Raw genomic sequence first — 15,747 nt, forward strand, 5'->3', positions numbered from 1 at the left:
GTAACTACTTCCTTCCTTATAATGTTGGTTACAACTGGACTTAGCCTCCTGCCAACATTCCCACTTGGTAGAATGGAATTACTGGCAGGTGTCCTATGGACAAATACTAATGTTAATGCTGCAACCCCATTATTATGCCTTCCTTCCTTGCCTCCAAGAATCCACAATTTAAAGGTGGAATAGGGCAGGGACAGAGCTAGCTTGATGGGCTAGAGCACATGCTTTTGCATGCAGGAGGCCCAGGTTCAGTTCTTGGCACTGGATGGGCCCTAAGCCCTAGAGGACCCCCTAATCTCAGAGGGGTCTTGGCCCTGAGCACCACTGTGTGTAGTCTAAAAATCAAGTTAATTAAATTTTATTTTGTTCTGAGGCCATACCCAGAAATGTGCTGGGCTTACTAGCTCTGTGCTTATGGATCATGGATCACTTCTGGTAGACTTGGAGACCATATGAAGTGCCAGGGATCCAATCCAGGCTGACCCTATGCAAGGCAAGCATCTTACCCACTGTGTTATCTCTCCAACCCCAAGTTAGTTCATTTTAATAGGCAGAATAGATAGTAATAACAAAACTTAAACTAAATTTCAATTGTCTCATTTTAATTGGGGATGACAATATAAAAATCATAGGATTATTCTAACATAAGATGATGTGTATAAAACAAATTGCATAGTGACTGACATTCACTATTATTAAATGTAGCAATGTATCACCATAACATCTCAGTTAACACCTAGTTTTGGCACCTGTAACTATACCAGGTAGGAAGTGAATATGATGAGAAGATGAGTGTGTACCAAAGTTAACCTTTTCCTGGGTCCTTTTCTATGGAGTACTCAAGTGCATCTTGTATTTTGAAAACAAAAATGGATTCTTTTTATTCCATCACAGACTCTGCCATGAGATTTCCTGCAAGGGCCTTGTTTTCTCGCAAGAGATTTGTCTTTTTAGGACATATAAAAATATTTTAGCAGCAGAAAATAAGAGCTTCAGCCTTATTTCCATGTAAAGTATGGGGCAGAGTATTTATGTGGTTTTATTTTAAAAACAGAAATTTACAATTTTACTTGGGTAATTCTCTCAAATAATAATAGCTGCTCCAGTGGGCCAGGGAGTTAGTACAGCAGGCAGGAGCTTGCCTTTCATGTGCCTGACTTGGGTTCAATACCTGATCCCAGATGCCACCCAACTCCACTAGAAGTGACCCCAAGTGCTGAGACAGGAGTAACCCCTGAGTACTTGTACGCATAGCCCAAAATAAATGAAAAAGAATAACTGCTCCCCTTTTCTCTGCCATTCTAAATATGTAGGTGTCAAGGTGCAGTTTAAAGCCCACTTCTTGTATGTAGCACTGTCTGTCTACTCTAACCAATGATAGGAATTTTCCTCTTTCACAGACTACAGTGCATCTTTGAATGCTGATGTGTGCCATTCTTTAACTCATTCAAATACCTATTTATTTCTTTACCTTTATTACAAGTAACTTGCAAACAGATGCCACGTCTTATATTTCTGTATTCTTCACAATATAAGAGACCTTAGAGACTCCTAATAAACAGTGACTGATTCCTCTGCTTTCAAGTCTCCTTCTTAAGCAAATTCAAGAATAGCTACTACAATTCAGACACTTCTCTTTGGGATGTAGCCAGACTATGTCTAAAAGAAATAGGTAGGCCTCAAAGAGCCTGCAATATTTTCTCTCCATTTTCAGGGCCACACCCAGCAGCATCCAGAGCTTACTCCTGGCTCTGAACTCAAGGAAAACTCCTGACAGTGCTTAGGGACCATAAGGGGTACAGAAGATCAAACCTGGGTTGACTTTGCTAAAGGCAAATACCCTACCAGCTAAACTATGACTAGAGCCTTTGATGATTTTACTAGAATTCTTCCTGTAAATTTGCAAGACAAAGGATTTCAACCTGAAGAAGTAAATCCTGCTAATAGCATTGCTGGACTTTACAACAAGATATTTATTACCACTCATTTGTTACTGGGTCTCCCAAGGGTGCTCAAGAGTTGGGGGGGTCAGAGCAATGGCACAGTGGGTAAGGCACTTGCCTTGCATGCAGCTGACCTGAGTTTGATCCCCAAACTCAGCACCACATGGTTCCCTGAGCCCACCAGGAGTGATTCCTGAGTGCATAATCAAGATTAGGCCCCAAGAACCACTGAGTGTGGCCCAAAAACAAACAAAAAATATTGGGGAGGAGAGGTCCCCAGCAATTCTCAGCCAGTTGAGCTGGTGAATCATTGCAAGGGTACCAAGATTAGGTGCTGTTTGGGCCCTGCAGGGTGGGAGTTTACAGATGCCACCCTAGCAGTGCTGGGGACCTACAGGGCTGCACTGTAGAGGACCACATAGTGCCAGTAATAAACCCACAATTGGTCACACACAAAGCATGCATACACCTTAACTTCTGGACTATGTCTCTGGCCCCTTGGCACTCTTTTTACTTTCTATTATAAACTATAAAATAAAGGTATTTTTTCCTCATAATAAGTAAAGCAAATAAAAGTTATAATTAGACAGGGCTTAACTTTCTCCCCTTCCTAAACAAGAACTCTGAAAGTAGCTCTCAATTGTATTCCTTAATTGTATTTATAAAGCATCTCATGAGGTCACTGGGCTTAGAAACAAAACTAATGACAACACAACCAAATTAGGACTCTAAGAAAAATACTGGAATGCAGTGAACCTTCCTAAGTCACATAAATTTACCCTTCTCTGCCATTAGCATCACTACAAATCATTTTACTTCACAGAATCAAATGATCTGAAAACTTTCAGCTACAGGGCAAAAGAACATACTTGCTCATTAGCTGGATTATCCTTGGATCAGTCATTGTACGGGTACCTGCTAAATCAGGAAGAATATAATATTCATTTTTAAGATGCATGTCTATGTTGTCTACCAAACTGCACATGTGTTAAATAACTTTAAAAGCAACAAAGGAGGGGCCGGAGCGGTGGCGCAAGCAGTAAGATGTCTGTCTTGCCTACGCTAGCCTAGGACGGACCAAAGTTCGATCCCCAGATCCCATATGGTCCCCCAATCCAGGAGTGATTTCTGAGCGCATAGCCAGGAGTAACCCCTGAGTGTCACTGGGTATGGCCCAACCCCCCAAAAAAATAGCAACAAAGGAGGGGCCACAGTGATAGCACAATAGGTAGGGTGTCTGTCTTGCATGCTGCAAACTGGGGTCAATCCCTGGCATCCCATATGGTCCTCTAAGCCTACCAGGAGTGATTCCTGAGCACAGAGCCAAGTATAACCTTTGAGCACTGCCAGGTATAGCCCAAAATGAAATTTAGAAAAAGAGAGAGGGGCTGGCTGGAGCGGTGGCACAGTGGTAGGGCGTTTGCCTTGCATGCGGCTGACCTGGGACGGACTATGGTTCAATCACCAGTGTCCCATGTGGTCCCCCAAGTCAGGAGCAATTTCTGAATGCATAGCCAGGAGTAACCCACACACCATCACCGGGTGTGGCCCAAAAAGAGAAACAGACAGACAGACAGACAGACAGACAGAGACAGAGGCAAATTGCCTTTCAGTGTAGTTCAAGGTTATTTTAAAATGTCCGTCTTGAAGGACCAGAGTGATAGCACAGCAGGTAGGGAATTGCTTTGCATGTGCCCAACCCAGGTTGGATCTCCAGCATCCCATATGGTCCCTGAACCTGCCAGGAGTGATGTCTGAGCACAAAGCCAGGAGTAGTAACCCCTAAGCAGCTGATCCCGGCTTGATCCCTGGCACTGCACCTGTTCTCCTGAGCATAACAAGAGTGATCCCTGAGCACAGAGCTAGGAATAAGATCCCTTCACTGCCAGGTGTGGCTGACAAAAGGAAGGAAAAACAAAATTGCTATTATGCTTATTTTTAAGAAACAGGAGGAATAAGATTTGACATTATGTACATCTGTAGGAAAATGATTCCCAGTATGATTACAGCATTGTATACAGCTGGAATATCATAATGAATGGGATGTTTAAAAAAGGTGTTTAAAAAAGGATGTTTAAAAAAGGTTGTATAAGGTAGAGGCTAAAACATTTTAAAAAATAATTCCTTGGGGCCAAAGCGATGGAACAGCGGGTCAGGCACTTGCCTTGCACACGCTCGACCTGAGTTGGGTCACCAGCATCCCACATGGCCCCCTGAGCATGTCAGGAAGGTGTCCTGAGCAAAGCTTGGAGTAGCCCCTGAGCATCGCCGGGTGTGGTTAAAAAAAAAAGACAAAAAATAATAATAATAATTCCTTGTGGGGACCAGAGTGATAGCGCAGTGTAGGGTGTTTGCACACAGCTGACCAGGAGAAACTGAGATTCGATCCCCCAGCATCCCATATGGTCCCCCAAGCCAGGAGCGATTTCTGAGCGCATAGTCAGGAGTGACCCCTGGGCATCACAGGGTGTGGCCAAAAAAAAACTTTCTTGTGTCCAGAAAGAATATATCAACTATTAGGGAGAGAGCCTCAAAGTGTTTGATTTCAAGCAATTAGAATATTGTTGATCTAATATTGTTGATCTGACTAAGGCACCTGAAATTTGCTTAGAAATTACAAAAGCACTCTTAAACTTTCTTTGGACAAGAAACAACAAAAAGGTAGACGAGAGTAAATGCTTGAGGCAGATTGTATAACATTAACATAAAAGCAGACAATGCAACTATTTGTGATTTTTGCTTCTTTAGCAGTATACTTATTGAGATGGCCCACGTGAATTATAGAACACTGAAAGTTGAGAGATAGTTAAAAATATTTCATACAAATTCTTTGTGTATAAAAACTATAAAGTTTGGGGGTTTCCTTTTTGTTCATTTATTGGTTTGGGGCCCACATTGGTTGTTAGGGCTTATTCCTAGGTTCTGTTCTTAGGGATGATTCCTGGCAGTGTTCAGGGGGCCAAATGTGGTGCAGAGGGTTTAATCTGGGTCTGCTGCATGCAGCAGTACCCACTGTACTCTCTCTCCAGGTCCCCAAATTTTTTCTTTCAATTAAAGAAATGCTTAAACAGAACTTAAGACTTCAGTATCAGTGAGGAAGTGTAAAAGTGCTATAAGTAATACAAGTGTCTACAGCAAGACAAATGAGTACCCAGGCTACTGGAAGAATGTACAGATGTGACTAGAGAATCAAATTTCCTATTTGTAAAAAAATAAAAATAAAAAAGACGTGTCCTTGAGCTTGATATAAATCCCTTCAACCTCTACTGTTACAGAGCAATAACACAGCAGGCAGGGCATTTGCCTTGCATGCAGCCAAGCCAGGTTTGATCCCGACATTCTATATCGTCCCCCCAAGGACTTCCAGGAGTAATTTCTGAATGCCAGAGCCAGTAGTAACCCCTGAGCACTGACAGGTATGGCCAAAAAAGCTGGGGGGGAAACCCTCCATGATTACTCATATGACTTTATGAACACTTACCAATGAAGGCATCATACTGGCACTATTTGGGCTTTACTCAAATCTGTTAATCTCAAACCAACCATTTAAATATTTAAAAAAAATCCCAGGGGCATTTTACTTTCTGTAGCTACAATCATTGAAAAGGAATTTGCTAGTGTTGATCTATATGGAATTCCTGGAGACATTGAATGAAGTCCTCCAATGTGGGAAAAAAGACAAAAATGCAGAAAAGACCCAAGCCAGTCTAGTTAAGAGACTGCAGAACCGCTGAAACAATAGTGTCAGCGAGTGCCTATGAATGGCATCCCAGACTGGAAGGAGAATTCCAGTGGGTAACTGCAGTAGTCCATCATTCCATTCAGCATGTTATCACTGGCTCAAGATTTGCAAGCATCAGGCCAATGCAAAGGGAGGTGAGCTCTTGGCCTAGATTCAACCACATTTGTAATTCACTAAAAATTTTCTACTCTATTTGAGATTCAATACACACCCCAAATTTGTAAGTTTGTATTTAAGAAAATTTCTGGCTTCTAGCATGACCAATAAAGCCTGTTCCAAGTCTCCATTCATCACTTGGGACCTCTTATTTTAATAGAAAATCTTTTTTTTTTCTTTTGGCTCTGTTTTCCCTCTACAATTCTTGGGATTTTAGCCATAGAATTCAATAAGATGGTAATTTGGCACTGAAGAATATACTTGTTCCCAAGTGAATCTTAGCCAACGCAGTCATTGATTTGGCTACCATATTTCCTATTTCCAAAAAAAATAAAAAGATATTACTTAGAAACGTCAACTTTGAACTGCATTCCAAGTTATAACTAAGTAAAATCCATAGTTTCTCCATCCTTATAACCATTGTGTTGCTTCCTGAATATAAAAATTAACAAATCTACACACCTTTGCCTCAGAAGAGTCAATTCCCAATTACACATTCAGAGTATCAAATAATTGTTGGCATTCTAGATCCCTCTTGTATTCCAATGCCTTTGTAGTGTTTACATACATACATACATATATATATAAATTAGTTCATTTAAATCTTCAAGTGATTCCAATAAAGTTGGCAATGATGAAACTGGATCCCCAAAAGGTGAAATAAATTATCTACCAGAAGTTTTTTTTTTCCATGTTCCTATGTCTCTGAGATCCTGTGACAACATTTGAACACTACACATGCTCCCTCAATTAAAGACTGTATTTCTGGTTTCAAGCTACTCATTTCCTAAATATTTTATCTGGAATCCTATTAAACTGCTTTCACAACTACAATCTACTTTTACTTAAGAGACTTCAATGGGATTTTATTTCTGTTTTTCTGAGCTACATCTGGCTGTGCTCAGAGTTTGCTCCTGGTAGCTGAGCTCAGGGATTGATTGTTCTTGGTAGGCTCAGGAGACTTACTATCAGGGATGCTGGTAGTTGGGGCCCCTACTGCTCTGCCCCAAATTCTAATTAGTTGAATAAATCACTTAAAAATTATGATGTAAAATGGGTTTGTATTTCATACCTCAAGCTCTTCCTTCAGTACCATCTTTCCATATAACAATATTCTGCCTAAGTAATAGGGTTTTATAAATGACGTGGAATTTTCTGATGTAAATACCACTTATTTATTCCTTGGGATAGATCATTATATAATTTCTTCAGCAGCAATATATGCAAGGAATTAGAAGGTAGATAAAAGATTAATACTCTAAATTAGCCAAATTAAGATGCACTGTGTAAGAAGTAAATGATTATTAGAAGATCCATTAAATAATTTTGATAACTGATATTATCTAAAATCTTTATCAAAGTGCCTTTTATCAAAATTATTTAGAAAAGATTTATGCTCTATTTTGTGCAAACCTTGCAGATTTTTTAAACTTACAATTAAATTCCACTAGCAACTACCACATCACCACCACCACCACCTACTTTGAGGTGTTTTTTTGTTTGTTTGTTTGTTTGTTTTGGTTTTGGAACTACACTGGTCATGTAGGATCGAATCTGGGTCTGCTAAGTGCAAGGCAAATGTTCTATGTATTGTACTAACTCTCTATTAGTATAATACTAAATATAGTAGCATAGTACAATACTAACTAACAATACTCTATTGCACTAACTCCGCCCTCCCTTTAAGCTTTTTAGTTACACATATGATCCCCACTTAAGGAATAATATCACTTGATGTAAAAAGCTAGACTCAGATTCAAGATGAGCTCAGTCGTTTAAAATTGTTTAATTTCTCTGAACCTCAATGTAACAAAATGAGGAAAATGTAGTATACTGTCTAAAATAGCTGCTTCTAGATATTGTTTCTTTTTTTTTATTTTACATAAGCAAAGGAAATGTACTTTATTTGTCAGAAGCAGGGCAACTAAGTGCTGATTCTATTTGTACAGCATTTCTGAATATTTGCAGAAATCCCAAAATTATTAACTTGATATATCTACAAAGAAGCTTTTCAGCTTCTTAGCAGGAAAGACACACACATACAAAACTCCCCAAGTAATACTTTCAAAGTCTCCTTAAGTCTGCCTGTGTTTAAATCTATTGGACAGGAGCAGAAACCATAGAACTGTGGGTAAGGAGCTTGCCTTGCATGAGGTAACCATGGTTTGAACCTCAGCATCACATATGATCCCCAAAACACCACTAGGAGTGATTCTTGAGTGCAGAGCCGGGAGTAAGACCTGATAGTAGTGCATGACCCAAAATACAATGAATAAATGAATTAAATAGATTAGACATTTATTTAATAAATCTAGTGAACTAATGACAATGGGGTGGTAGCTTTAGCAAAGGTCTATATTTGAAAATATAATAGTATAATTTATTAGAAATGTCAAGTTAATTTCAAGCAGAACTAAGTGAAAAAAAATCTCTTTTTCTCCCTTCCTCCCTTTCTAATTCAATGATGTATCTATTATAACAGAACTGTCACTGTAAGAGAAGTAATATCCTGTATAATTAAAAATCCCATCATAGCTTACAGTGATTGGTTTTCTGTACTCTAAAGTTAGACCACTATTTCTTTTTTTTAATATAATTCTTATTTTGATCATAGTGGTTTACATATTGTTCACAATAATATTACAGGTTCACATTTACATAAAATCAGGGGGGTTCCCATCACCGATTTGTCTTCCCTACACCTCCGTGTTCGTCCTACCTCCCATATCCTCCTCCCTCACCCCCGGGGCTGCAAGAAATTGTGGTCCCCTCTGTACCTAGCTTACTACTTAGTAGTCTTGGTCTTGGTGCCTCCCTTATTTCCCCCTCTAACTGGGAGGAAGGACTACATAGGTCAAGTTATGGGTTTTATTTGAAGAAGAGAAAAGTAATAAACTGGGGTAAAAGTCTAATATGCTGAAAGGGGGAATCCTTCTAGAGGCTCTCATCGTCGGTTTGAGAGATGAAGGAGAAAAAGAAGGTGAAACACCCCAACAGTACAAAAAGAAGAGTCAAATATCCAGTGAGCACTCCAGTAATAACGATAGGCACCACAAAAAAAAAAGCCATGGTCTTGAGTTAAAAAACATGGCAGAGCACCTAAAGAAAGAAAAGAAAAGAAGAAAAAAAACAGTATAAATATAAATGGGGACAACAACTTCAATAACCACACCAAAACAAAGAAATCGACAAAAAGTAGATAGGTAAATAAAATAATAATAATAATAATAATAAATGAAGAAAAATAATATATAAAAGATAAAAATGTTTTGTGCTTTTTGACTTTTTTTTTCTCTCCTGCACTGGCACAGTAAATATTGGGGTCATTCGAAAAGGAATTCACTTGGCCTTAGTGCTATGGGGTTTCTCCACCCTTGGGGTATATTGTCACGGGATTAACTATAGACTCCATTCAGGTTCATTTACTCTACCGGTGGTGCTTTCATGGTGTTTGGAAAACTTCTGCTCCATCCTGAGTGATGAAATAAGACCTCTGTATCTATAGATCTCAGTATCTGCACAGGTCCAGGAGTGGGTCTTATGATGAAGTCTTTCTTTGTGGTTCTAGAAGTTCTGTTCTCTCAGTGTCATTTTAATCCATCTTCTGTGGTTAGTGGTCTTGGTCTTTGCACTGATCCTAGGATGGAACCTAGGATAGCGTCTTACATTGTGTTTCCAGAAGCCCCATTCCGTTGCGATTGTCTCTGCCGGACCTTTGGAACTGGGGATCATGGTTATTGTGTGGGTCATAGTTCAAACCCTAGACTAGGGCTTTTTTATTGATCTCAAGATATATTCAGTCCAGTCATGGTTCTAGCAGCCAATCATCTGTAAATCGTGCTCTTGGCTTTTGGACCGACCAAAGGGTGACAAGTCTTCTGATTTTGTCTTATCATTAGCTGGTGAGGTAGGATAACCTGTTCTTAGGTCAAGTTGTTCCCATTTTCTTTGTTGTCATGATATCATATTAGAGCTGGCACTTGTTGGTGGCCCAGCGGTATTAAGGATGTCCCGGATGGGATTTGTTTCCTGTAGCTGTTGTGAAGAACTGTGTCAATTCTATGTCTGGGACCCAGGGTTCAAGGCTGGATGGATAGTGTCTAATCACCTGAGGTCTAAGTTGGGTCCGCGTGACATATTTTCAAGGTAGGAGATATCCCTGTATTGTAAACAAGTATGAGTTCTTATCTCTAGTAGATAAGAGCTCTTTTTTATATGTAAGATTTCCCCTTTTTTTAGTGTGCCATTGCAGGGAGAAATGGTGCTACTTTATATTGTCGGTGCATTTGGGGCTGGACAGAGAAGAAAACAGAAACAGGTCACACATCCAAACAAGATAAAATTAGGAATAAAAGTATATGTGCTCACATATGTATATGTAGAACAAACATTTAAAAAATGAATTAACAAAATAATTAAAGGAACCATGTGATGCATGAGACTACCTTACTTTTGGGGAAAAGCAGGTAAAGAGGTGGTGCAATACCGGTCTTATACTTATGTTGGAAGTATAGGTTTCCCCATTGTCTTTTGGGATTTTCTTGTGGTGTTTGGGTTCCCAGGCACCTTTCCATCACTCCCCCTGACCTTCTTGAGATTGGCAAAGGATTTGTGGCAGGGAGGTCTTGTAGGAGTTCTTGCATTGGGGATACTTTTAGAGCTAAGTCTGTTTTCAAGTAACAGTCCACAGTAGGGGGATTTGGTAGGGAGGGCCGTGCAGCATGAGTCCGCAGGGGAGTTGGTTTTCTTGCGGAGGCATGGTGTGGGTTTGACTGGGTGTCCTTTCGCTTGGATGCTGGGTAGTGGTTCGTTGGGGTAGGAGGTCAGTCTTGATGCCTAATGGATTAAGAACTAAGGGTGAAGAGTTTTAATACAGTGGGAGGTCTGGGTGGGATTGAGGGGTGAAGGGATAGTTGGATTTCCAAAGGGGGAAAGGGGAAAGTATATGGACGGGGTAGGAAAGAAGAAAAGAGAAAATACATTAGAAAGAAAGGGAGAAGAGAAAAGAAAAAAAGAAAAGAAAAGAAAAAGTAGTGAGAAGAGAGGAGATAATAGCAAGGGAATGCTAGTTTGCTTGAATGTATTCGATGAGTAGGGCCTGTAGTATAAGTCTGTACGTCACAGTTGCTGCTTCAGTGTAGACCACTATTTCTATGATTTTACTATCACCAGCTCCTTTAAAGTCTCAATTGTATATAAAATATTTATTGGTTCAAGAATCAATGTGTATGTTGGATATATCTAACAGCAGAACAGTCTAAAAGATGTGTATTTAATGCTCCTAAGCTTGCAGAAGGTGAAGAATAAAGAGGATTTTTCAAATTACAAAACATCATTCTTTCCATACCTAATAATGGTATGTTAGGAAACTAGCAACAAGAGAGCTGGGGTAGCAGCTCACTGGCAAAGCACATGCCTGGCAAGTGTGAGGCCTCACTTTAAGCCCAGCAACCTCCCACATTACCATGGGTGAACTCCTGTACAGCCAGAGTGCCAAGCCCTGTGCAACATTGTGTAAGCACCAAGCCAAGTGCAGGGCCTGGCATCACAAACACAACTTAACAAAGGAAACAAAGATAAAAGCAACAACCCTGACAATACTTACTGGGCCTAAAAAAATGTTGGGGCCAGAGAATTTACTCATGGTTGAGAACATCTGCTTCAAAAATATCTGGTGTCAAGTTCAACCCCCAGTGGTGTCACACACCCTCACATGATCCTGGTGGTTCTGTCTCGAAAACTCAGATAGCAGCTCTACTATCTGAGATCTCAGGCACACTGTGGCTCACAGGTTGAGCACTTGTCTTGCAATGTGGATCCCTGGTGTGTGACCACAAATGCTGTCCATGCACCACGGCCAGGAAGTGTGATTCATGGCAGGCCTGTGTTAGAGGACTTCAGGGACTCCTGGCAAGCAGGACAACCAGAACATGTGTGCAAGAGCTGAGGCATGAGAGCCTGACAAGAACATGTGTGAGCACTGAAACCTGAAGCGACCCCGGAAGAACACCACAGCCAGGTGTGGGGAAACCCCAGCAGCTGTGATGATGTCGTCAGTATAAAATTAGCGGTTTACACTGAGAACTAACATAACAATATGAATGAATGAGGGAAGTAGAAAGCCTGTCTAGAGTACAGGTGGGGTGGGGTGGGGAAGAAGGAGATTTGGGACTTGGTGATAGGAGTGTTGCAGTGGTGAAGGGGGGTGTTCTTTATGTGACTGAAACCCAACTACAATCATATTTGTAATCAAAGTGTTTAAATAAAGATAAAAAATATAAATAAAATTAGCAGTAAGGTAGGATAGAGGGACTTTGGAGAGAATCAAAATGGGAGGCTTCCAAGCAATGTTGAGGATACCAATGCCACTCATGCTAAGACTTGGCCACTTTACTTTATTGTTTTGTTGTTTGTAAGAGATTTTTGTGTATTCTTTAGGATTTTTGATGTATATCATCATGTCATCTGCAAATAAAAATAGTTTGACTTCCTCTTTTGCACTTGGATTCCTTTGATTTATTAAGACTTGGCCAACTAAGTCAATCAGTTCAATGCTCAGGCCCCATTGGACTAATGACTACCAAGGCCACACTCATTAGGGGAAGGGGGAAGGTATGCATATTGTGTAGGGATCAAACCTGGGTCCTTGAGTATACAAGGCATGGGCTCCTGATTCCAATCTTCCCAGCTTGCAACTTAACTCTTTTTTTTCTACACCTGGCACCACTCAGGCATTACTCCTGGCTCTGCACTCAAAAATCACTCCTGGCAGGCTTGGGGGACAATATGGCATGCCAGGGATCAAACCCTGGTCAGCTGCCTACATGGAAAATGTCCTACCCATTGATCCCTCTGACCCCCATACTCATTTTTTTTTCATTGAAGCAAAATAAGTTCTTACAGAAAAATTACTTAGAAAGCTGTGAGGAGATAATAAAGAGGGGAATACTTATTCAAGAGAAAACATGGGCTTCTCTCGAGTGGAAAAATAACAGATGAGAGAAATATGTGTTAAAGACAGAGCATAGGTTTGAAAAAAAAAACAAGCAAGTCCCTTCTTCATTTTTATTCAAAGAAAACCGAGGTGAAGATACAGAGCTTTTTATTCACTCAACATTAATTTTATATTAACTTTATGACAAGGACACTAAAGCTCAAGAACACTTGCCTAACTCTGGCAAGTACAGATTTTGTTGTTGTTCTTGTAGTTTTGTTTCTTGGGCTATACCTGGCAGTGACCAGGGGTTAATCCTGGCTTTGCACTCAGAAATCACTCTTAACAGGGTTGGGGACCATATGGGATGCCAAGGATGAAACCCAAGTCAGCCGTGTGCAAGACAAACATATTACCTGTTGTGCTATAGCTCTGGCCCCAAGTACAGTTTTAATTTCTATTTTATATGAACTTATATATGAGAGTTGGGTGCAATCATAGCTCCTTTCACGGGTTCAGCATCCTTATGGGCAGGGATCACTCATGTATACTCTAATGCAGTATTATTAGCCCACTGTGAGTACTCTATAACAGACATCCTGCTGGCACCGGAGATATGATGACCACAGACACAGGCATGGAATACACAATCTCAGAGGGGAGCGATGAAGTATGAGGGTAACAGGCAAGGGGTCACATAATGTAGAAGTAGCCAGATTAATGATAAGCATCATAAAAAAAATCATGGCAGGCGGAAGGGAAACTGGGTCATTGGTGGTGGGAAATGTGCACTGGTTAAGGGTGTTGGACATTGTATGACTAATACACAATCGTGACTAACTTCATAACTGTGAAAAAACAACTGTATTATGAACAATCTTATAACCATGGTATTTAAATAAGGTAATTTTTCTTTTTCTAGCTTTATTGAGATATAAATGACAAACTTTAAATGCTTAACTCATCCTGTGATAAATTTATATATAAAAACAAATATGTAATAATTATAATAATAAATAATTATTATATATTATTTTTATTTTAATTTTATTAAAATTGTTGTGATTTACAAAGCCTTTCATAGTCGGGTTGCTGATGCATCAGCCACTGTTGACTTCCCTCCACCAATATTCCTTCTCTTGTCTGGTTGCTGTTGCTAAGATTTTAATACTATGTTGAATAAGAGTGAAGACAGTGGACAACCTGGCATAGTGCCTGACCTTAGTGGAAATGTTTTCCATTTTTCACCATTAAGAATAATGTTGGGGTCCCGGAGAGATAGCACAGTCGTGTTTGCCTTGCAAGCAGCCGATCCAGGACCTAAGGTGGTTGGTTCGAATCCGTTGTCCCATATGGTCCCCCATGCCTTCCAGGAGCTATTTCTGAGCAGATAGCCAGGAGTAACCCTGAGCACCGCCAGGTGTGCCCCCCCCCCCAAAATAATGTTGGCTGGGACTGGAGCAGTAGCATGCTTTGCATGCGGCTGACCCACGACAGACCTCGGTTCAATCCCCGACATCTCATATGGCCCCCCAAAGCCAGGAAGGTTTTCTGAGCACAGAGCTAGGAGTAACCCCTGAGCTGGGTGTGACCCAAAAATAAACAAACAAAAAAGTAATAATAATAATGTAGGCTATAGCCAGAGTGATGGCACAGCAGGTAGGGCATTTCCCTTGAAGGTGGCTGACCCAGATTCAATTCCTGGTGTTCCATATGGTCGCCCCGAGCCTGCTAGGAGTGATTATTGAGACCAGAGCCAGAAGTAACACCTGAGTACTGCCAGGAGTGGCCCAAAAACAAACAAACAAAAAAAAAGAAATAAGGGGCCGGAGAGATAGCATGGAGGTAAGGCATTTGCCTCTCGTGCAGGAGGTCATCGGTTCGAATCCCGGCGTCCCATATATGGTCCTCCCGTGCCTGCCAGGAGCAATTTCTGAGCCTGGAGCCAGGAATAACCCCTGAGCACTGCCGGGTGTGACCCAAAAACCACAAAAAAAAAAAAAAAAAAAAGAAATAAAAAGAATCATGTTGGCTATCAGCTTTTTAGAGATCGCTGTTACTTTCTTGAAAAAAGATTCCTTCCATATCTATTTTGCTGTGGATTTTTTTTATCACGAATGGGTGTTGGATTTTGTCAAATGCTTTCTCTACATTGATTGATATGATCATGTGGTTTTTATCCTTCATTTTACTGATGTGATGTATGATGTTTATTGATTTGCTTATACTGAACCAGCCTTGTATCCCTGGGATGAAATCACTTGGTCATGATGTATAATCTTTCTTATGTGCTATTAGAGTTGGTTTGCTAAGATTTTGTTAAAGTAAATAAAGTGATTATTTAAAAATGAACCAAAGCAGTAACTCAGAAGCATGTGCAAGGCCCAAGCTTCCACCCCCATTGTAGTAGTGGAGATGAGTAACTACAAAGGGTTCTAGAAGGACATACAGTCAGCTATGGCAGCAGAGACCACCTTCCCCAGAGGATATTTAAATTGTGACTGAAGGCTGGAGAGATAGTATAGGAATGATGGTGCCAGCCTTGCATTCAGCAAATCCCAGTTTGATCCCCAGCACCACTGGGTCCCCTGAGCACCACAGAGAGTAGATTCCAAGCCCAGATTTGGAATAGATTTTGAGCACAGAGCTGGGAGTAGCCCCTGAGCAAAGTCAGGTAGGAGAGGATGCTCCCCTTGACAAAAGAACTAGGGGCCGAAGCAGTGGCACAGCGTCGGGCAGTTGTTTGCCTTGCACTGGCTTGTCCTAGGTCCTAGGTCGGACTTCGGTTCCAACTCCAGGTATCCCATATGGTTCCCCAAGCCAGGAGCGATTTCTGAGTGCAGTGCCAGGAGTAATCCCTTAGCGTTACCAGGTGGGGCCCAAAAACAAACAAACAAACAAAACCCCAAAGACAAAGACAAAAAGAACTAGCAAGAAGGGCCCCCAGTTTCTGGTAGTATGAGCTGACTATTCTG

At 40.7% G+C, this 15,747-nt stretch overlaps 1 protein-coding gene and 1 pseudogene across 4 annotated transcripts in view; both read right to left on the bottom strand.

Annotated features, from left to right (window-relative positions):
• Positions 1-15,747, bottom strand: part of LOC126027836 (protocadherin alpha-C2) — a 207,957-nt gene that overhangs the window by 71,912 nt on the left and 120,298 nt on the right. The gene's annotated exons all lie outside the window — the stretch shown is intronic.
• The window catches only part of LOC126027496 (protocadherin alpha-C1-like), a 63,273-nt pseudogene that overhangs the window by 365 nt on the left and 47,161 nt on the right, over positions 1-15,747 (bottom strand).

The sequence above is a fragment of the Suncus etruscus genome, chromosome 14 (assembly GCF_024139225.1).
Source record: "Suncus etruscus isolate mSunEtr1 chromosome 14, mSunEtr1.pri.cur, whole genome shotgun sequence".
In the NCBI taxonomy this organism is placed as follows: Eukaryota; Metazoa; Chordata; class Mammalia; order Eulipotyphla; family Soricidae; genus Suncus; species Suncus etruscus.